This window comes from Nicotiana tabacum, chromosome 16, assembly GCF_000715075.1.
Source record: "Nicotiana tabacum cultivar K326 chromosome 16, ASM71507v2, whole genome shotgun sequence".
NCBI classification, from domain to species: Eukaryota; Viridiplantae; Streptophyta; class Magnoliopsida; order Solanales; family Solanaceae; genus Nicotiana; species Nicotiana tabacum.
The window spans coordinates 65,079,881-65,104,227 of NC_134095.1; the positions used below are offsets into that span (position 1 = coordinate 65,079,881).

General features: G+C 41.4%; 1 long non-coding RNA gene across 1 annotated transcript in view; it reads left to right on the forward strand.

Annotated features, from left to right (window-relative positions):
• Nucleotides 1–24,108, forward strand: part of LOC142170550 (uncharacterized) — a 34,237-nt gene extending 10,129 nt beyond the window's left edge. Inside the window, exons 2-3 of the long non-coding RNA XR_012699790.1 lie at nucleotides 22,517–22,604; nucleotides 23,926–24,108. This is a non-coding gene — a long non-coding RNA (uncharacterized LOC142170550). The remainder of the gene's footprint in view (nucleotides 1–22,516; nucleotides 22,605–23,925) is intronic.
• The last annotated feature ends 239 nt before the right edge of the window (nucleotides 24,109–24,347 follow it).

A 24,347-nucleotide genomic window follows, 5' to 3' on the forward strand; every position in this document is an offset into this window, starting at 1 on the left:
CGGGACGGACCGAGTCACAATCCCTAATAGTGCACGACCTCACGTTCGTCATCAAGCATGTGTCTCACCTCAATATAGCACTACGATGTGCAATCCGGGGTTTCAAACCCTTAGAACATCATTTACAATCATTACTCACCTCAAACCGGCTAAATCTCTAGCTCGCAATGCCTTTGCCCCTCGAGTCGACCTCCACATGTGTCAAATCTATCCAAAATCAGAACGAGTATGTCAACATATGCTAAGGGAACAAAGCCCAAGCGAAAACAATCAATAAAGGGCACAAATTCCGAAATTAGCAAATCCCGAGCCCCGGGCCCACTTCTCGAAACTCAGAAATTTTTACATCATTAGATTCCTTATCTCCCCACGAGTTCATATATATCAAAAGTTCTCAAATCTGACCCCAAATGGTCCTCCAAATCCCCAATCAAAAGTCCAATTTCTCAAGCCCTAGTTCTTCAATTTTAGGCTTAGCTTTCATGATTTTCTAGGTGGAATTCACATGACAATCGAGTTTTTAGTCCAAGAATCTTACCTCCCGATGATTCCCCTTGAATCCCTCTTCAATCTCCTTCAAAAATTTCCAAAAACGAGAAGCTATGCGTGGAAATAGACCCACATTCGAGACGAGTTTAAAAACATTCTGCCCAGACCTCATTTTCTTCATCGCGATCGCGGAACGTCCCTCGCGATCGCGAAGAACAATTCTTCAGCTTCCCAAAATTACTCTATGCGAACCCGACCAGGCCATCATGAACGCGATGCTTCCTCTACCCTAACCTTCGCGAACACGCTCACTCCTACGCGAACGCGATGAACACCTGACCTCGAACCCATCAGACCCAAATTACTCTACTCGATCGCGAAGTCCTTCACGCGAACGGGCTGACCAACTTCCCAACCCTCCGCGAACGTGAAGCCCCTCTCACAAATGCGAAAGCTTAATTCATGGCCTTCCTCAATCCTTCTACGCGACCGCGATACCACCTACGCGATCGCGAAAGGAAATTTTTTGCAACACCTGAACCTGCAATTTCTGCAATCTTTTCCAACTTCAAATGATCCGATTGACCACCCAAAACTCACCCGAGGCCCTTGGGACCTCAACCAAAAGAACCAACATATCCTAAAACCTTATTCAAACTTGTTCCAATCATCAAAACACCTCAAACATCATCAAATCACCCAAAACACATCGGATTCAGGCCTAAGTTTCTAAAATCTTCCGAAATATGCTTTTGATCAAAAGCCCAACCAAACCACGTTCGAATGACCTGAGATTTTGCACACATATCCCAAATGACATAACGAAGCTACTGCAGTTCCGATCCCTATATCAAAATCTTGCCTATCAACCGGAAATCGCCAAAATATCAACTTCGCCAATTCAAGCCTAAATGTACTACGGACCTCCAAAATTCATTCCGATCGCGCTCCTAAGCCAGAAATCACCTCTCGAAGCTAACCGAACCATCAGAACTCACATCCGAGCCCTCTAACACATAAGTGAACATCCGGTTGACTTTTCCAACTTAAACCTTTTTAAAAGAGACTAAGTGTCTCAAACTTCACCAAACTCATTCCGGACACGATCCGACCAACCTGATACCATAAAACACACGGATAACGAAGCATAAAGAAGCAGAAATATGGGAAGCGGAGCGGCAACTCATGAGATGACTGGATGGATCATCACATCCTCCCCAACTTAAACAAACGTTCGTCCTTGAACGAGTCAAGAAACATACCTGAAGCCTCAAATAGGTAAGGATATCTGCTCCGCATCTCCCGCTTGGTCTCCCAGGTAGCCTCCTTCACGAGCCGACCTCTCCACTGCACTTTTACTGAAGCTATATCTTTGACCTCAACTTTCGACTTGATGATCCAAAATAGCTACTGGCTCCACATCATAGGTCAAATCATTATCCAACTGAACTGTGCTGAAATCCAAAACATGAACGGATCCCCAATATACTTCCGAAGCATAGAAACATGAAATACCGGATGCACACTCGACAAGATGGGTGGCAAAGCAAGCTCATAAGCCACCTCCCCAATCCTCTGTATCGCCTCAAAAGGTCCAATGAACCGCAGACTCAATTTCTCTTTCTTCCCAAATCTCATAACACCCTTCATGGGTGAAACCTTCAACAGAACCTTCTCTCCAACCATGTAGGACACATCCCGAACCTTCTTGTCAGCATAACTCTTTTGCCTCGATTGCGCTGTATGAAGCCTCTCTTGAATCACTTTCACCTTCTCCAAAGCATCCTGCACCAAATCTGTCCCCAATAGCCTAGCCTCACCGGGCTCGAACCAACCAACTGGAGATCTACACCGCCTCCCATACAAAGCCTCATATGGAACCATCTGAATACTCGACTGGTAGTTGTTGTTATAAGCAAACTCTGCAAGCGATAAAAACTGATCCCATGACCCTCCAAAATCAATAACACAAGCACGCAACATGTCCTCCAATATCTGAATAGTGCTCTCGAACTGCCCGTCTGTCTGAGGGTGAAAAGCTGTGCTCAACTCAACCTGAGTACCCAACTCTCGCTGCACAGACCTCCAAAACTGCGATGTAAACTAAGTGCCTCTATCTGAAATGATGGAAACTGGGACACCATGCAAACGAACAATCTCCCGGATATAGATCTCTGCCAACCGCTCTGAAGAATAGGTAGTACCCATAGTAATGAAATGCACGGACTTGGTCAACCGATCCACAATCACCCAAATAACATCGAACTTTCTCAAAGTCCGTGGAAGTCCAACAACAAAGTCTATAGTGATCCTCTCCCATTTCCACTCAGGAATATCCATTTGTTGGAGCAAACCACCCGGTCTCTGATGCTCATATTTCACCTGCTGACAATTGAGACACCGAGCTAAAAATCCCACAATATCTTTCTTCATTCTTCTCCACCAGTAGTGCTGCCTCAAGTCCTGATACATCTTCGCGACACCCGGATGAATGGAATACCGCGAGCTATGGGCCTCCTCAAGAATCAACTCCTGAAGCCCATCTACATGGGGCACACAAATCGGCCCTACATCCTCAACACCCCATCATCACCAATGGTCACATCTCTAGCATCATCATGCTGAACTCTAACCCTAAGGACTAGCAAATGCGGATCATCATATTGGCGCTCTCTGATGCGATCATATAAGGAAGACCGAGAAACCACACAAGCCAATACCCGACTGGGCTCCAAAATATCTAACCTCACGAACCGATTAGTCAAGGCCTAAACATTAACTGCAAGAGGTCTCTCCCCAACTAGGATATATGCCAACCTCCCCATACTCACTGCCTTTCGGCTTAAAGCATCGGCCACCACGTTGGCCTTTCCCGGATGATACAATATAGTAATATCATAATCCTTAAGCAACTCCAACCATCTCCGCTACCTCAAATTAAGATCCTTTTGCTTGAACAAATGCTGAAGACTGCGATGATCAGTGAACACCTCACAAGCTACACCATACAAGTAATGCCTCCAAATCTTCAATGCGTGAACTATGGCAGCCAACTCCAAATCATGAACGATGTAGCTCTTCTCATGGGGCTTCAACTGACGAGAAGCATAAGCAATAACTCTACCCTCCTACATCAATACACAACGAATACCAACTCTCGAAGCATCACAATACACGATATATGAACCTGAAACTGATGACAAAACTAACACTGGTGCTGTGGTCAAAACTGTCTTGAGCTTCTGAAAGCTCTCCTCACACTCGTCCGACCATATAAATGAAACACCCTTTTGAGTCAACTTGGTTAAGGGCGATGCGATAGATGAGAATCCCTGAACAAAACGGCGATAATAGCCTGCCAAACCAAGAAAACTGCGAATCTCTGTGGTTGAGGACGGTCTGGGCCAACTCTGAACCGCCTCTATCTTCTTCAAATCAACTTGAATACCCTCGCTGGACACCACGTGCCCCAAGAAAGCCACATAACTGAGCCAAAACTCACACTTGGAGAATTTTGCATAAAGCTTCTCCTCCCCCAATCTCTACAAACAACTCTCAAATGCTCCGCGTGCTCCTCCTGACTATGCGAATACACCAGAATATCATCAATGAAGACTATGACGAATGAATCGAGATAAGGCCGGAACACGCTGTTTATCAAATGCATGAACGCTGCTGGGGCATTGGTCAGCCCAAAAGACATCACTCTCATAATGACCATATCGGGTCCTGAAAGCCGTCTTAAGAATATCCGAGTCCCTGATCTTCAACTGGTGATAACTTGAACGAAGATCAATCTTGGAGTACACCCTCGCTCCCTGAAGCTGGTCAAATAAATCATGAATGCGAGGCAAATGATACTTGTTCTTAATTGTTACCTTGTTCAATTGTCTATAATCAATGCACATCCTCATTGTGCCATTCTTCTTCTTCACAAATAGAACCGACACACTCCAAGGTGACACACTAGGCCGAATGAACCCCTTATCTAGGAGTTCCTGAAGCCGCTCCTTCAATTCTTTCAACTCCGCTGGTGCCATACGATACGGCGGAATAGAAATGGGCTGAGTGTCCGACACCAGGTCAATATCCCTGTCCGGTGGCATGCCCTGCAGGTCTGCAAGAAACACATCGGGAAAATCCCTCACAACTAGGATAGAATCAATACTGGGAGCCTCAGCTCCGACATCCCTCACAAACGCTAGATTTGAAAGGCAACCCTTCCCAACCATACGTTGGGCTTTCAAGAATGAGATCACTCTAACGGGAACATAATCAGTCACACCTCGCCACTCGATCCGTGGCATACCTGGTATAACCAATGTGACTGTCTTAACATGACAGTCTAAAATAGCACGATACGGAGATAGACAATCCATGCCCAAAATGACATCAAAATCCACCATGCTCAACAATAACAGATCCACTCGAGTCTCCAGACCCCCAATAGTCACCACACACGATCGATACACACGGTCTACAACAACAGTATCGCCCACCAGGGTAGATACATGAACAGGTAAAGCAAAAAATTCACAGGGCGTACCCAATTAACGAGCAAAGTATGATGACACATAAGAAAAGGTGGAACCGAGATCAAATAATACAGAGGCATCTCTGTGGCAGATTGAAACAATACCTGTAATGATAGCATCTGAAGCAATAGCATCGGGTCTGCCTGGGAGTACATAGAAACGGGCCTGACCGCCCCCTAATCGACCTCCACCTCTGGGGCGACCCCTGGCTGATTGACCTCCACCCCTGGCTGGCTGAGCGGGTGGTGGTGAAGAAACTGGCACTAAAGCCGACGACTGACCCCTTTGCTAAGATGAATTCGCGAGATGGTGAGGGCACTGCCTCCACATATGACCCATCTCTCCGCACTCATAACAACTCCCAGGTGCTGGAGAAGGGGACTGAAGGGAACCCCTCGCACCGGAGTGACTAGCAGATGCACTCGGCATAGAAGAGCCCTGAACTGATGGAGCACGGGTCAAACTCTAAGTTGGAAGGGCACTAAGTGATGACTGGCCCTACTGAGAACTGTGATAACCATGACCTGAAGATGTCCCACGATAACCTAGGAGAGCTGACTGAGTAGGCCTGAATGAACGGCCTCTGCTGTGCTGAAATTGGCCCCTCGGAGGAGCACCACTATAGCTGCCAAATCCTCGAGGCCTCTTGGACTACCTCTCCTCTCGCTCCTGACGGCGAACCGTCTCAATCTCACGGGCGATATCCACAACCTCCTCGAAGGTCGCACCAGTCACCCTCTCCCTGGTCATAAGAATACGGAGATGATAAGTAAGACCATCAACAGACCTCCTGATCCTCTCTCGATCTGTCTGAACCAACCAGATGGCATGACGAGCCAACTCAGAAAACCTCAACTTATACTGTGACACAGTCATATCCCCCTATCGCAACCACTCAAACTGCCTACGCAGCTCCTCTCTACGGGACTGCGACACATACTTCTCTAGGAAGAGAACGGAGAACTGCTGCCAAGTAAGGGGCGCTGTACCAACAGGCCTACGCCTATCATACGCCTCCCACCAAGTGAAGGCAGCCCTAGAAAACTAAAAGGTAGTAAATGCCACTCCACTAGTCTCAAGAATACCTGCTGTACGAAGCATCCGCTGGCACTTATCCAAGAAACCCTGGGCATCCTCGCCTTCTGCACCGCTGAATGTTGGAGGCTGGAGTCTACCAACCCTCTCAAGTTGACGCTGCTCATCATCCGACATAACTGGTACCACAAACTTCTGAGCTGGTGCAACCGACTGGGCTGGAGGTGCCCCTGGCATCTGATGTCCCTGCACAACCTGCTTAGGTGTGTGAGCGGCGGGAGTCTGATTGCCTCCCCCGGCCTATGAAGTAGCCGCGGCTGTAGTGGTTGAAACTGCCTGAGACAAACCAGTGCAAACTGATAAGATTTGTACCAAGGCCTCCTGAAGACCTGGAATCACAATGGGCACAGCTGGTGCCTGAACTGGTGCTGCTGGAGCATCCACAGTTGGAGCCTGATCCTGAGCTGGGGCAGCTGGTGGATCTACAGGTGCTTCCATCGCTGCACTGCCTCTGCCACGACCACGACCGCGTCCACGGCTTCTATGGCCACATCTGGTGGCACTGGTGGTCGTCCACCCCGGCCGGTAGCACGTGTCCTCACCATCTGTGAGAAAATAGAATAACAAAAGTTTAGCACTCTGATCAACAAGTTCGCACGACAAGAATTTCAAGAATATGAAGTTTTTCCTAAAGGTTCTACATCCTCTCAAGGATAAATACAGACGTCTCCGTACCGATCCGCGAGACTCTACTAAACCTGTTCATGACTCGTGAGACCTATGTAACCTAAGATCTGATACCAACTTATCACGACTTTAAACCCGAATCCGGTCGTGATGGCGCCTCTCGTTAAGACAAGGCCAGCCAATTAAACCCAATTCACTTTTTAAATCAGTTAAATAACATAAAAGTAGTCTAAAACATGATATAGCAATACTAAGTAGCGGATAATGTCAATAAAGTACGGAAATACAACCCAACACAGCCCCAACCACGGTGTCACAAGTCAAGAGCATCTATGAGCCATAATACAAGTCTACTAAAGTCATAAACTACTACGAATGTTTGAAAATGAACAAAAGTGCTAGAGGAGTAGAGATACGGGGCTGCGGACGTCGACATCTACCTCGTAATCTCCGAAAGGCCCACCTGGAACTGGAGGAAATCAGCACTCCGGAGCGAAATCAACAACGTCAGAATCTGCACACAGGGGTGCAAGGAGTAAAGTGAGTACTCCAACTCAACGAGTAACAGATGTAAATAACGACTGAAAGTAAGAACACACGTAAGGCACATGACATTCCATAATAAAGTAGTAAAATCACTTAAAGATAGTAAAACCAGTAATAATCAAGTAAATCCTCTTTCAACCAGTAAACAACTAATTGATAGATAATTAAGATAAAGTAAGTAAATAGAAGTTCTCCCCTCGGGCACAGTATGAACAAATCCGCCCGTCAGGCAACATCTCAAAATAGTACCAGCCCCTCGGGCAATCACATAGAACAATACCAGCCCTTCGGGCTCAATCTCACATTACAATAGGTACCCGCGCTCACTGGGGGTGTACAGACTCCTGGAAGGGCCCCTTACGGCCCAAGCGCAATAACAAGCCATCTCGTGGCATCAAATCTAGGCCCCCGGCCTCATATCAATCAAGCCATCTCATGCCGTATATATCTCAGGCCCTCGGCCTCAAATCAATATCAGTGTTTCCTTACAACTAGGCCCTCGGCCTTACTCAGTCAAAAATACTCACAAGCCCCTCGGGCAATAGTAAAACAGTGTTTCTCAGCCCAAACATCATTTAAAATATCATTTAAGTCTTAAAACTGAGTAAACATGACTGAGTATGAAAAACAGTGGAAAAATAACATAACTGAGTTCAAGTAATAAGTCAAAACAGTGAAGAAAATCAATAAATAGCCCCGAAGGGTTCAAATAGTTGGCTCTAGGCCCAAATATGGCATTCAACCCAAATAATGATGATAGAAAATAGTTTTCAATCAAATACGCAGTAAAATCATCAATCGGGATGGACCGCGTCACAATCCCCAATAGTGCACGACCTCACGCTCGTCATCAAGCGTGTGTCTCACCTCAATATAGCACTATGATGTGTAATCCGGGATTTCAAACCCTTAGAACATCATTTACAATCATTACTCACCTCAAACCGGCTAAATCTCTAGCTCGCGATGCCTTTGCCCCTCGAGTCGGCCTCCACGCGTGTCGAATCTATCCAAAATCAGAATGAGTATGTCAGCATATTCTAAGGGAACAAATCCCAAGCAAAAACAATTAATAAAGTGCACAAATCCCGAAATTAGCAAAACCCGAGCCCCGGGCCCACTTCTCGAAACTCATAAATTTTCACATCATTAGATTCCTTATCTCCCCACGAGTTCATACATATCAAAAGTTCTCAAATCCGACCCCAAATGGTCCTCCAAATCTCCAATCAAAAGTCCAATTTCTCAAGCCCTAGTTCTTCAATTTTAGGCTTAGCTTTCATGATTTTCTAGGTGGAATTCACATAATAATCGAATTTTTAGTCCAAGAATCTTACCTCCCGACGATTCCCCTTGAATCCCTCTTCAATATCCTTCAAAAATCTCCAAAAACGAGCAGCTATGGGTGAAAATAGACCCACATTCGTGAACAAGACGAGTTTAAAAACATTTTACCTAGACCTCATTTTCTTCATCGCAATCGCGGAACGCCCCTTGCGATCGCGAAGAACAATTCTTCAGCTTCCCAAAATTACTCTATGCGAACGCGACCAAGCCATTGCGAACGTGATGCTTCCTCCACCTTAAACTTCACAAACGCGCTCACTCCTACGCGAACGCGATGAACACCTGACCTCGAACCCATCAGACCCAAATTACTCTACGCGATCGCGAAGTCCTTCACGCGAACGCGTTGACCAACTTCCCAACCCTCCGCGAACGCGAAGCCCCTCTCGCAAATGCAAAGGCTTAATTCCTGGCCTTCCTCAATCCTTTTACGCGATCGCGAAGGTCAATTTTCTGCAACACCTGAACCTGCAATTTCTAAAATCTTTTCCAACTTCAAATGATCCGATTGACCACCCGAAACTCACCCGGGGCCCTCGGGACCTCAACCAAAAGCACCAACATATCCTAAAATCTTATTCAAACTTGTTCAATCATCAAAATACCTCAAACATCATCAAATCACCCAAAATAGATCGGATTCAAGCATAACTTTCTAAAATCTTCTGAAATACGCTTTTGATAAAAAATCCAACCAAACCACGTCCGAATGACCTGAAATTTTGCACACATATCCTAAATGACATAACAAAGCTATTGCAACTCTCGGAATTCCATTCCGACCCCTATATCAAAATCTCGCCTATTAACCGGAAATCGCCAAAATATCAACTTCGCCAATTCAAGCCTAAATCTACTACGGACCTCCAAAATTTATTCCGATTGCGCTCCTATGCAACAAATCACCTCCCGAAGCTAACCGAACCATCGGAACTCACATCCGAGCCTTCTAACACATAAATCAATATCCGGTTGATTTTTCCAACTTAAACATTCTTAAAAGAGACTAAGTGTCTCAAACTTCACCAAACTCATTCCGGACTCGATCCGGCCAACCCGATACCACAAAACACGGATAACGAAGAATAAAGAAGCAGAAATGGGGAAACAGAGCGGAAATTCATGAGACAACTGGTCGGGTCGTCACAAAAGCAAAGTTCTGGTTATGTACTAAATACCCCAAAACCCGTTTCATGGCCATCCAATGAGATTGACCTGGATTGCTCGTGTATCGACTCAATTTACTTATAGAACAAGCTATATCTGGTCGTGTACAATTCATGATGTACATTAAGCAACCCAACACATGAGCATAATCCAAATGTGATATGCTTTGGCCTTTGTTCTTTGCTAATGCAAGATTCACGTCAATTGGAGTCTTTGCAACTTTAAAGCCCAACTGCTTGAATTTTTCAAGTACTGCCTTAATATAATAAGATTGTGATAATGCCAGACCTTGAGAAGTCTTATGGATCTTAATTCCTAGAATTAAATCAGCAACTCCCAAGTCTTTCATATCAAACTTGCCAGTTAGCATGCGTTTAGTCGCATTTATGTTGGCAATGTCATTACTCATTATCAGCATATCATCCATATATAAGCAAACAATGACTATGTGATTTGGAACATTTGTAATGTACACACATTTATCACACTCATTTATTTTAAAACCATTTGATAACAGTATTTGGTCAAATTTTGCATGCCATTGTTTGGGTGCTTGTTTTAGTCCGTAAAGGGACTTAACAAGTCTACATACCTTCTTTTCTTTACCTGGAACCACAAACCCTTTAGGTTGTTCCATGTAAATTTCATCCTCCAACTCTCCATTTAAGAAGGCTGTCTTAACATCCATTTGATGAAGTTCAAGACCATAAACTGCAGCTAACGCTACTAACGTTCGTATGAACGTAATTCTTGTAACTGGAGAGTATGTATCGAAATAGTCAAGACCTTCTCGTTGTCTATACCCTTTGACCACAAATCTTGCTTTAAATTTGCCAATGGTGCCATCATCTTTCATTTTCCTATTAAAGATCCATTTAGAACCCAACGGTTTATTTCCAGGAGGAAGATCAACCAATTCCCATGTATGGTTGGTCAGTATGGATTCTATTTCACTATTGACTGTCTCTTTCCATAACAACGATTCCGAAGAAGACATCGCTTCTTTAAATGTTTGAGGTTCATTTTCCAATAAGAAAGTCACAAAATCTGGTCCAAATGAAGTAGACGTTCTTTGACATTTACTACGTCTTGGATTCTCTTGATTAAGTGTACTTTCTTTTGTTTCTTCCTGAGGTCGTTTAGATCCTTCACCAATCGACTCACATTCCTTTTTATACGGAAATATATTTTCAAAGAACTCAGCATTATTTGATTATATAACCGTATTATTATGAATGTCGGAATTTGCTGATTTACGAACCAGAAATCGATATGCTTTAATATTAGTCGCATATCCTATGAAAATACAATCAACGGTTTTTGGTCCTATTTTTACCCTTTTGGGTTTAGGAACTTGCACTTTTGCCAAACACCCCCACACTTTAAAATAATTCAAGTTGGGCTTCCTTCCTTTCCATTTTTCATGTGGAATGGATTGTGTTTTGCTATGGGGTACTCGATTTAGTATTCGGCTAGCCGTAAGAACGGCTTCCTCCCACAAGTTCTGTGGAAAACCAGAACTTATCAATAATGTGTTCATCATCTCCTTTAATGAACGATTCTTTCTTTCTGCAATCCCATTGGATTGGGGAGTATAAGAGGCTGTTGTTTGATGAATAATTCCATATTCTAAACATATTTTTTCAAAAGGAGATTCATATTCACCACCCCTATCACTTTTTATCATTTTGATTTTCTTGTTAAGTTGCGTTTCAACTTCATTTTTGTATTGCTTGAATGCGTTTATTGCTTCATCTTTACTATTAAGTAACTAAACATAGCAATATCGAGTACTATCATCAATAAAAGTTATGAAATACTTCTTTCCACCGCGAGATGGTATTGACTTCATATCGCAAATATCTGTGTGAATTAAGTCTAAAGGATCTGAATTCCTTTCAACTGACTTATAAGGATGTTTAATATACTTAGATTCCACACATATTTGACATTTTGATTTGTCGCATTCAAATTTAGGCAATACTTCCAAATTAATCATTTTCCGCAAGGTTTTATAATTAACATGACCCAAACGTATATGCCATAATTCATTTGACTCAAGTAAGTAAGACGAAGCTGAAATTTTATTATTATTTTCAACAACCACTACATTCAGCTTGAAACAACCCTCAGTGAGGTAACCTTTTCCTACAAACATTTCGTTCTTACTTATTACAATATTATCAGAAACAAAAATACATTTAAAACTATTCTTAACAAGAAGTTCAGCAGAGACTAAATTCTTCCTAATCTCGGGAACATGAAGGACGTTCTTCAAAGTCACCACTTTGCCGGAAGTCAATTTGAGAAATATCTTCGCACATCCTTCAATCTTAGCATTTGCAGCATTTGCCATAGAAAGCATCTCATCGGGTCCAACAGGAGCATAAGTAGCAAAAGCTTCTCTAACAGCACAAACATGGTGAGTGGCTCCAGAATCAATCCACCACTCTTTAGGATTTCCCTCCAAGTTGCATTCGGAAAGCATGACACATAAATCATCAACATCATCATGCTTTTCAACCATGTTTGCTTGACCCTTCTTCTTGTCTTTCTTTGGAGCACGACACTCCGTAGATTTGTGTCCGGTTTTTCCACAATTGTAGCAATTTCTACAGAACCGTTTCTTGCTTGGGTTATATTTCAGTCTAAAAGCCTTCTTCCTCTTTTTGTTCTCTTCAATAATTCGCTCCCATTATTGTTGAGTTTCCACGACCTCTCTTTTCAGCAGCTTTGCTTTCCTCTTCGATTCTTAACCGAACAATGAGATCTTTAAGGGATATCTCCTTGCGTTTGTGTTTCAAGTAGTTTTTGAAGTCCTTCCACAAAGGAGGCAACTTCTCAATCATCGCTGCTACTTGGATTGCTTCATTGATGACAAGACCTTCAATGAAATTTCTGTTAGTAAAAATACTAAGATTTCTACTTTCAACATCAGTATTAATTTGATTTATACCTTCAACAAGGAGATCGTGAATATTCACTTGCAATTCCTGGACTTGTGTAATAACAGACTTGCTATCGACCATTTTGTAGTCCAAAAACTTTGCAGCAATGAACTTCTTCAACCCAACATCTTCGGTTTTGTATTTCTTTTCAAGTGCAATCCACAGTTCTTTTGACGTTTCCACGCCATTGTAGACATTATACAAAACATCCTCCAGCCCGCTTAGAATATAATTCTTGCACAAAAAATCTGAATGCTTCTATGCCTCAATCACGAGAAAGCGTTCAGTTTCTGGAGTCTCATCGGATAGCACAAGAACATCTTCCTTGATGAACTTCTGGAGACTTAGAGTAGTCAAACAGAAGAACATCTTTTGCTGCTAGCGCTTGAAATGAATCCCGAAATTTTTTTCGGGTTTCTTCGCCGGTGCCAATGCTGACGGTATTGTTCGGCTCGTTGAGGCATTGACAATTACCATTGGAACAGCTTGGTTCACATTATCATTAGTCATTTCTGTAAAAGAATGATACAAACGTTAAAATCATGTAGATTTTAATCTCCAATAGAGTACAAAACCACAAAGGTTTTACTCTCCAAAAACAGTGAGTACAAATACAAAAAATATATTAAATTCCTTAAGCTTGTTAGTAAACTGTATTTATAAAATAATTCTAGAAAATATAATACATAAACAGAAATGAAAAACAGAAATAGAATTTTAATCTGAATCCATTGAATTCACAATGTTTCCATAAAGAATTTAATCCTCTCCTAGTACCCAAGGTTATGGATTATTTTATCCCAGGATAGAATGAATTACACACTCGAGTAGTGGTACTTCAAACCCCAGTTTTTCAGCGAACATAAAGTTCGGTAGCAAATCACACTTACTGTTACTTTGTTTGATGTTAAAAGTATGCAGAAGAAGGAGGAGAAAATCAGAAAATCTGAGCAGAATAGACTATAGTCAAAATTGGGCTGAAATCTGAAGAGGTGCAACTCTTCAGAATGGTTGTTTATGCAAAATGGCCACAGTATAAATGCCAAAACATAAGTGGCTATTTACTCAACAATAAAGAGGGAAAATTGTCATGACCCCAACCGGTCGGTCGTGATGGCACCTCTCGTGTAGACAAGGCCAGCCGACAAAACACCCATATTAACCCTTTAATCATTAAGAGTCATTTTTAAGCCTTTAATCAAACAATATCTTATAACATAAGTCTGAATGAACAGTGCGGAAATAACATACAAGACCGACATCGAGGTGTCACTAGTCATGAGCATCTACCAAGGTCTGAATACAACAAAAATAGTCAAAAGTGTACTAAGTACAGTAATGAAAATGAGAGGAAGAAAGCAGTGCTGCGAACGTCATGCAGCCACCTTGCTAACTTCGATGACTCCGTGTCTGAGCAATCAACACCCGTTACCGGGTTCTGAAATACCTGAATCTGCACACGAGGTGCAGGGAGTAATGTGAGTACTCCAACCCAGTAAGTTATAAGAGTAAATAAAGACTGAGCAGTATGAAACAATGAATCCACATCTATGATAAACTCAATAAGCACAACGAGCATCCAAGTCAGAATACGAGTCGATCGTCTCATTTAAATCCAACCTTTTGGTAAAAATTATTTGAAAATGCTTTCCGACAATTTCAGTAGGGGTTCAATACCATTTATAATAAAAGAGATGAAAACCATAATCGGCCTCTCAGGCAAAATATAGTTCGTAAAACAGCCCCTCGGGCAAAACAGTAATCATAAACACCTCATAACTTTAAAATTTCAGTGGAAATAATCGATGTCAAATCAGTGATCAAATTATGAACATCTCATAAACCCCAACTTAAATGAAAGTTGTTTTTGAAACATTTGTTCGACACTTCAACATAGGCTCAATATAAAGATGAGTGAAAACAGTCAATAAATCAACATGTTCGATAGAAACTCATTCTTAATAGGAGTGAAAAATAATTAAGTTCATAAACAGGCCCTTCAGGCAAGTATCACTTATGTGCATGTATATATCTATCGCCCCTCGGGCTAGCCTCTCAGTCACTCCTGACTCAACTCTTACCAATCAGCGCTCACACTCAGCACTCACGCTCAATAGGTACCATATAGTAATCGCTGTGGCGTGCAGCCTGATCCATATTTCTCGTCAACGGCGCTCACAAGGGGTGTGCAGACTCCGGAAAGGCTCCTACAGCACAAGCGCTATATCGCTGCGGCGTGCAGCCCGATCCATATAAGTATCGCTGCGGCGTGCAGCCTGGCTCCTACAGCCCAAGCGCTATATCGCTGCGGCGTGCAGCCCGATCCATATAAGTATCGCTGCGGCGTGCAGCCCGATCCATATACATATATATATACATTGCTACGACATGCAGCCCGATCCATAGATATATAATCCTCAAAAAATTCATAAGTTAGCACAACTTATGAATCAATTTTTATACATTCACTACATATGTATATATATATATATATATATATATATATATATATATATATATATATTGCTACGGCGTGCAGCCCGATCCATAGATATATAATCCTCATAACTAGGCCCTCGGCCTCTCTCAGTCATTAATCTCACCATCAGACTCTTAGTCTATCTCAGTCATCAATATCACAATCAGACCCTCAGTCTATCTCAGTCATCATCTCACGATCACTCGACCATCAGTAAAACAGGGAACTCAGCCCAAAACAGTTTCCACAATTTTAAAAATATAGTGATAAAGCCAGATTTGAGTAGTAAACAGGTAAAACATGACTGAGGATATGCTTTCAAACAAGTTGAGTGAGGAACGATAGTAAAAATACCCGTAAGGGTCCCAACAAGTCGGCATAAGGCCCCAAACATGGCATACAACCTAAAGTATAATAACATCAAACAGTTAACTATCAAATACGCATTAAAATAGTCGTTCGTGATGGACTAGGTCACAATCCCCAGCGGTGCTCTACCCCACGCTCGTCATCTAGCATGTAAGTCACCTCAAAGTAACACAACGATGTGTAATCCAGGGTTTCAAACCCTCAGGACAGTATTTACAATCATTACTTACCTCGAACCGGCTACAACTCTAGCTCGCAATGCCCTTGCCCCTCGAATCGGCCTCCACGAGCGTCGAATCTATCCAAAATCAGAACGAATACATCACAATATGCTAAGGGAGCAAAGCCCAAGCGAAAACAATCGAAAAATGTCAAAAATCCTGAAATTAGCAAAAATCGAGCCCCGGGCCCACTTCTCGAAACTCAGAAATTTTTACATCATTAGATTCCTTATCACCCCACGAGTTCATACGTACCAAAAGTTCTCAATTACGACCTCAAATGGTCCTTCAAATCCCAATTCAAAAGTCCAATTTCTCAAGCCCTAGTTCTTCAATTTTAGGATTAGTTTTCCATGAATTTCTAGGTGGATTTCACAATATAATCGAGTTTTAGGTTCGCAATTCTTACCTCCAATCGATTTCCCTTGAATCCCTCGTTAATCTCCTTCAAAAATCTTCAAAAACGAGCATCTATGGGTGAAAATAGACCCAAAATAACGGACAAGACGTCTTAAAACATTCTGCCCAGGCCTGACTTTCCTTCTTTGCGAAAGCGGTCAACCTCTCGCGTTCGCGTAGCACAAATTTATGTTGACCAACTTTTACCTTACGCGAACGCGACATGCCAGTCACGAATGCGATGCTTCCTCCACTTTGACCTTCGGGAACGCGTTCACTCATTCGCGAACGCGATGAATAACTGACCTCGGACCCATCAGACCCAAAACCTCCTTAGCGATCGCGTATACTCACTCGCGAGCGCGATGCAATCCCCTCACAAAACTTCGTGAACGCGGTCTGGATCCTCGCGAACGCGAAGCTTACGAAATCCGGCCCTTCGCGAACGCGAGCTCTCCTTCGTGAACGTGAAGGCCAAAATACCTGCAACTGCTGGAACAAAAATTTGCAATTTTCCAAACTTCAAAATGGTCCGATTGACCACCCGAAACTCACCCGAGGCCCCCGGGACCTCAACCAAAGGCACCAACACATCCTAAAACCTTATTCAAACTTGTTCCAATCATCAAAACATCTCAAACAACATCAAATCGCTCAAAACACATCAGACTCAAGCCTAAGTTCCTAAAATCTTCCGAAATATGATTTTGATAAAAAACCCAACCAAACCACGTCCGAATGACCTGAAATTTTACACACATCCCAAATGACACAAGGAAGCTACTGCAATTTTCGGAATTTCATTCCGACCTCTATATCAAAATATCACCTATCTACCGGAAAATGTCGAAATCTCAATTTCGCCAATTCAAGCCTAAACCTTTTCACGGACTTCCAAAATGCATTCCGATCGCGCTCCTAAGTCCCAAATCACCTAACGGAGCTAACTAACTCATAAAAATCCTGATCCGAGATCATATACAAACAAGTCAAATTTTGGTCAAACCTTTCAAATTTAGAGCTTTAAACTGAGAACTGTTCTCCCAAATTCATTCCGATTACCTTGAAAACCAAAACCAACGATTTACATAAGTCATAATACATCACACGGGGCAAGTCATCCCGAGAGCTAGCGATCAAAGTGTAAAAGTTCAAAATAACCGGTCGGGTTGTTACAAAAATAAAGAGGAAAAATTGAAGAGGGTAGTTTAATTTTCAGTTACACAACTGAAAAACGGATTGAAGGATTTAATATTAATATTTATTTTAATATTAATATTTTGTTATTAAAACAAATATTTAATAACATTTCTGTTAATATTTTACTATTAACAAATAAATTTGGTCCAAAAAATTAATCAATCAATCGATCATTTGACCAAATCCGAATCCGAATCCGAATCTGAATTCGAATTCGAGTCGGGCCGAGCGAGCGACGACGAAGACGGCGTGAGGCTTGCCTTCTTCTCAACTCTTTAAGAGCTAGAAGAAGAGAAATTGCTTATATACCCATAAAAAACCTCTCCCTCTTCCAATATGGGACAATGTTCCTTCGTCAAGGAGGGAAACTTAAAATTTCACTTAAAATTTTTATTTCCTTCCATTTCCCATTCACCCTTTTTAAAACCTCATTAATGCTTAAAAACCCCAACAATCCCCCACATGAATTGGGAATGGCTATATCACGGAAACATGCATGAAAAACTATGTGATTCGTAAGTAGTAGCCAGACAAATTTCCAGAAGTAATACAAAAATCACTATTAAGGAGCCAATTGTGGTTCATCAACTTCTTATTATTAAGGATGTCCCCGGAAAAGGCAAAGGAAAGGTAGAGAAATGTAGAGTTGTAGAGGTACAATCAAATACTCTGAATACAAAATCTCAAGACAACATTGAGAGAAACATAGCAGAACCAAGTTACAAAAGGACGCAGAGAGGAAGAAAGAAGAAAATAGAGTCTGGAGTGGAGGAGAATGGAGCTCCACTCCACTCCAGAAGCCAATAAGAAACTATCAAACTCCGCCCTACACAGAAGTGGGGAAATGGAAACAAAGATATAGGGATACCAAATGAACAAGTGCAAATTTTAGGCCAGATTGGGAACATAATAGTTTTAAAGCCAAAAAAGGATAAAGATCCTCATGTGAAGAAGGGGCAGAATAATGCATTAGACGACGAAATTGATCCCGGAGAGGTTCAAAACAACTATTTGAAGCTCATTAGTGGTACAAGCCTGGAAGAAGAACAATATTCTGATGTTTATTTTAAGTTTGACCCTGGTGCACAATTACATTCATCTAATAAGGAGGAGGATAACTCATAAGACATGGACTATGAGGATAAGATCAGCTCAGAAGCAAGCGAGGATTATGCAAGTGTTGATAGTGAACAACTAAACAATGATGATCGTGTAGACAAACAGGGAGACGTGAAAAAATCCAACAGTGATGATCAAGCAGACACTCTGGTAAAGACATTCTACTCCCAGTCTTTGGTGGATGTTACTGTGACCTTTGCATTTGACATCACAACTAACAAGTTACATCTATCCCCTAGGGGTAGAGGTAGAGGTAGAAGCAGCAACAAGGGAGGCTGACAACCAACAAGGGGAAGGGGTGGAAGGCACTCCAAACAAAAGCCTGTGGGATCCTCACAGGAATAACATTTCTCCAATTAACTCCATGATTAAGTTCTTATTTTGGAACATCAGAAGCATCCATTCCAATGGGGCTCTTGAGAGACTTAATTAACTTGTTAGATCAGAGAAGATCCCTTTTATAGCTTTATAGCTGTGAGTGAACCTTTTTACAAAGCTAAAAAAATGGACAAATACAAAGGAATACTTGGCTTTGCTAATGCTTACTCTAATAACATCAATAAGATTTGGATTTTCTGGGATGAACTACTGGAATAAAAGGTGGTTGAAGAAGATGATCAACACATTACTTGCATTATCAAATGGAATGGATTCTCAATGCTTATTTCCTCGGTTTATGCAAAGTATCATAAAAGTCAGAACAAAGAATTGTGGGCATTCCCTCAGAGAAATTCATGATAAGTATAGGCTCCCATGGTATATTACTGGTGACTTTAATTGTATAGTAAATCCTAGTGACAAGAAAGAGGGGATCCTCACAGGATGTCCAAGAGCTTACCTTTGTTACAGTGCATTGTGGATTGTGAACTCATTCATCCTGGATATTCAGGATCTATCTTCATATGGTGTAATGTGTGGTTCCCTCAGAAGAGAGTTTGGAAAAGTCTCGATAGGGTTTTGGTCAATCTTGAATGGATGAATCTTTTTTGACTCTACGAGTGTCAATCATCTGATCAGAACTGGTTCTGATTACTTACCTCTATTTGTTATTGCTCAAAACTCTTTGAGGCATCCAATTCGATGTTTTAAATTCTTGGATTTGTGGGCTAAAGAAATTGATTTTTTATCTGTTGTGAAATAAGCCTGGGACAATGAGGTACATGGATCACCAACGTGGAGGTTCCATTTAAAACTGTAAAACACATGCAATAAATTATCTGAATGGTCTAGGGTTACTGTTGGCAATATTCTTGAGAAAGTTAAAGAGCTAGAACGCAAAGTTGCTGACATTGAGAGCAGAATTCTCACAGACAATTCGGAAGTTGATAGATCAGTTCTAAACCATGCTAATGCATTACTAGTTAGAGCTTACAAGAAGGAAGAAGCATTTTGGAGGCAAAAATCTGGTGTGAAGTGGTTTGTAGAAGGTGAGGTGAACTCTAAATTCTTCCATTCTGTTGTTAATGGAAGAAAGAAAAGATTATATTTAAAAACGGTGAGGAAGGATGATGGTAGTTGGATTGGAGGAGATGCAGAGATTGCTAAAGAAGCTGTTTCCTTTTTCCAGAAACAATTCAAAAGAGAGCACACAATGTGTGATTTCTTAACATTGGAATGTATTCCTAAGTTAATTGATGAAGCAGATAATGAGGCACTCAATGCATTGCCTACTATGAAGGAACTAAAAGATGTGGTGCTTTCAATGAGTGCTCATAGTGCTCCAGGTTTTGATGGTGTATCTGGGAGCTTCTACCACTCATGCTGGGAGATCATAAAGGAAGATTTGCTACTAATGGTCTTGGATATTTTTGCAGGAAAATCTATTCCAAGGGCTTTCACATATACATACCTAATTCTTGTACCAAAGGCAGATTGACCACAATCATTCACTAAGCTAAGGCCCACCAGTCTTAGAAATTTCTCATGCAAAATTATTTCCAAATTGGTGAACTAGAGACTAAATCCTTTGATGCAAAAGCTGGTATCTCCTAATCAAATATGTTTTATCAAAGGGTGGTCAATATCTGAGAACATTATGCTTACATAGGATATGATCCATAATAGTACTAAGCCATATTTGTATGGTAATATGGTATTGAAGTTGAATATGGCTAAAGTATATGACATGGTATTATAACGACCCGACCGGTCATTTTGAGCATTTACACTTCGCTTGGTTGTTTGAGGGCATGAGTAGCTCCATATGATGCATTATGACTTATGCGAAACGTCGGTTTTGGTTTTCGGGTTATTCAGAATTGATTTGGAAGAATGATTCTTAGCTAGAAGCTTTAAATTTGAAAGGATTGACCAAGTTTGACTTTTAGTATTTGATCTCGGATTGGATTTTTGATTATTCTATTAGCTCCGTTGGGTGATTTTGGACTTATAGCCCATTTGGCCAAGCTGCAAAAATTAGCTTATTTTGAGAAGTGCTTTCTTTCAAAAGTGCTTTTCTCAAAAGTACTTTTGGTGAGAAGTAGTTTGTGTTTGGCTAATTAGTTTGAAAAGCACTTCTGAGCAACAATTAGTGTTTGGACAAGCTTTAAAAAACTGATTCTAAGTGTATTTTTCTCAAAAGTGCTTCTCAAAAAAGTGCTTTTGGAGAGAAACTACTTTTTTCTGCTTCTCCTCAAAAGCACTTTTTTCCTTACAAAAGCTTGGCCAAACACCTCAATTTTTGGCCAAAAAGCACTTTTGGCCAAAAAGAAGCTTGGCCAAACAGGCTATTAGGGGCTCGTCCGGATTGTGATTTAGAGGTCCGTAGTAGAATTTGGCTTGAAATGACGAAAGTTACAATTTTGAGAAGTTTAACCGGGAGTGGAATTTTTGATATCGGGGTCGAGTTCTGATTCTGGAAGTTGAAGCAAGTCCGTAATGTTAAAAATGACTTGTGTGCAAAATTTGAGGTCAATCGGACGTGGTTTGATAGGTTTCGGTATCGGTTGTGGAAGTTTGAAGTTTCAAAGTTTATTGATTTCGAATTGAGGTGTGATTCGTCATTTAGATATTGTTATGTGTGTTTTAAGGCCTTGAGTAGGTATGTGTTATGTTATGAGACTTGTTAGTTCGTTTGGATAGGGTCCCGAGGGGCTCGAGAGTATTTCAAATTGATTTTAGATCATTTCTCCTTCATTTTTCATTGTTGTGTCCTGCTGATATCTGGTGTCGCATTTCGTCATCGCAATCGCGGGCTTAGTGGTACGATCGCATAGGGGAAAAGTGGAGCAGGCTAATTCTTCTTCTTCGTGTTCCCGGATATGGGTCCACGTACACATAGGTTACTGCAGATTGAGCATCGCGTTCGCGTAGGTGTGCATATGTTCGCATTGTAGAGCTGAGCTGGGCAGGTGTTCATGGCTTCTTCATCGCGTTCACGAGCCTGGGGGCGCGTTCACGTGGGTTCTTTTTGAGACTGAGAGTGTGTGCTTTGCGATCGCATGGCTTATTACACAATCGCATAGTGTATTTTCAGGGGCAATGCATTTTCTTCTTCGCAATCGCGATTCATTGATTCGCCCAGTTATTATAAAGTATTCTATTTCGAGGGTGTCAGTCATTTTTGCATTTTGGGAGCTGTGGAGCTCAGATTAAGGCAATTCTTGAATCAATTTTCACCTTATAAATTGGGGTAAATGTTCTCTACTTGATTTTGGTTATATTTCATGAATCTATCTTCGATTTTAGCGTTTGATTGATGAATTTTAAAGAGAAAATTGGGGTTTTTTGGCCTAGAGTTGCATAACATGAATTTTTGAGTTTTGAACATCGATTTGGAGTCGGAATTGAGTGAAACTAGTATGGTTGGACTCGTAATTGAATGAGTTATCAAATTTTGTGAGTTTTGTCGGGTTCCGAGGTGCAGACTCGGGTGTGATTTTTGGTCGGTTTTGGGTTTTGATTAAGGATTTGATCTTATCATTTGGAATTGTTTCCTTGGATTTTATTTGATGTATTTGAGTTGTTTTTGGCTAGTTTTGAACCGTTCGGAGGTCGCTACACGTGTGATGGTTTTTTTGGAGCATCGCTTGGCTTGCCCGATATTGGAATTGGCTTGTTCGAGGTTAGTAACTCTTCTAAACTTAGTGCTAAGGGTATGAAACCCTGAATTACGTGCTATGTGACTGATGATGAGGTGACACATATGCTAGGTGACGGGCATGTGGGCGTGCACCCTATGAATGGTGACTCCGTTGTTTTCATTTCACTGTATAATGGCCCTATTTTGTTAATATATGCATTTTCACCACGTGATAAAGTAATTGAGCTGTCAAACATGCTAGATATTATGTTTAGGTTTTATGCTGGTATTGTTAGGACCCATAGTGGTCATTCCTTGCTGTCATCTCACTAATTTTATTGATATTTTGTACTTAGTCACATTCATGCATTCATGTCATATCTCAGTCTCAGTTGTTTTTAATACATCATATCGTTGTTGTCGGGCTAGTTCATGACATTGTGAGCCCGCGAGTGAGACTGGAGAGTTTGATGACTGAGTGAGGCCAAGGGCCTGAGTGAGAGTGATATTATGGGATCGGGCTGCACGCCGCAACGTTATAGCGCTTGGGCTGAAGGAGCCCGTATGTATGTATGTATGTATGTATGTATGTATGTATGTATGTATATATATATATATATATATATATATATATATATATATATATATATATATATATATATATATATAGATCGGGTTGCACGCCGCAATGAGCCTTATGGCTATATGTATATAGATCGGGTTGCACGCCGCAATGAGCCTTATATATGTGGATAGGGTTGCACGTCACAACGGGTATTGTACAGTGCTGAGTGATTGAGTGTGCTGAGTATTGATCACGGTGAGAGATAAATCGAGAAAGTGAGGTAGAGTACTCTGAGAGTGTGAGTACATGAGCTCATCACTGAGAGGCATTGCATTTGACATGCGTACTGGAGATACATGCATAGAGATGCATTTTCTTTTACTGCCCGGTTTTGGTGACATTCATGATTTTACCTGTATCTTGACATGTGGGCATAGAGATGTACTTTCCTCATGCTATATGAAAATGAAACATTTACCTGATGAAAGGTTTTTGGAAAAAATTACAGTTTTTCAAACTTACTCATATTTTGACGATTTCGGTAAAGGATTTGAGTTTTCACTACTATACTTGAAAAGTGGAATTATTTTCGGAAAACTATGAAAGGGCTGAGTATTTTATCTCTGAGCTACTTCTTTATTTAATTGCTTTATGTTGTCATGAACTGCTGTTGTTTATTGATGTTGGACCTGACCTATGTTCCAGCTCGTCACTACTTTCAACCTAAGGTTAGGTTTGTTACTTACCAGTACATGGGGTTGATTGTACTGATACTATACTTCTACATATTGCGTGCAGATGTTGGCTGCTGTTATTGCTGTGTTCGATGGTTTCTGGATTTGAAGGTGTACATGCATCCCTGTTGTAGCTGCCCCTTGTTCAAGGTAGCCTTAGATTTATAAAACTCTATTTATGTACTTTTCAAACAGAAGATGTATTTACTTCATATCATCTTTGTAAACTCTATTCTTAGAAACTCATGATTTGTACTAAAGTTGGAAGCGTTGACCTAGGTTTGACTTTTGTGTAAACGGCCTCAGATTGGTATTTTAATAGTTCCAATAGATTTGTATGGTGATTTTGGACTTGGGCGTATGTCCGTATTTAGATTTGGAGGTTCTTATGATATTTTGGCTCTAATTGCCGAAAGTTGGAAGTTTGAAGGTTTAGAGAGTTCATGGGTTTAACCAAGAGTAGACTTTGATGATATCAGACTTGGA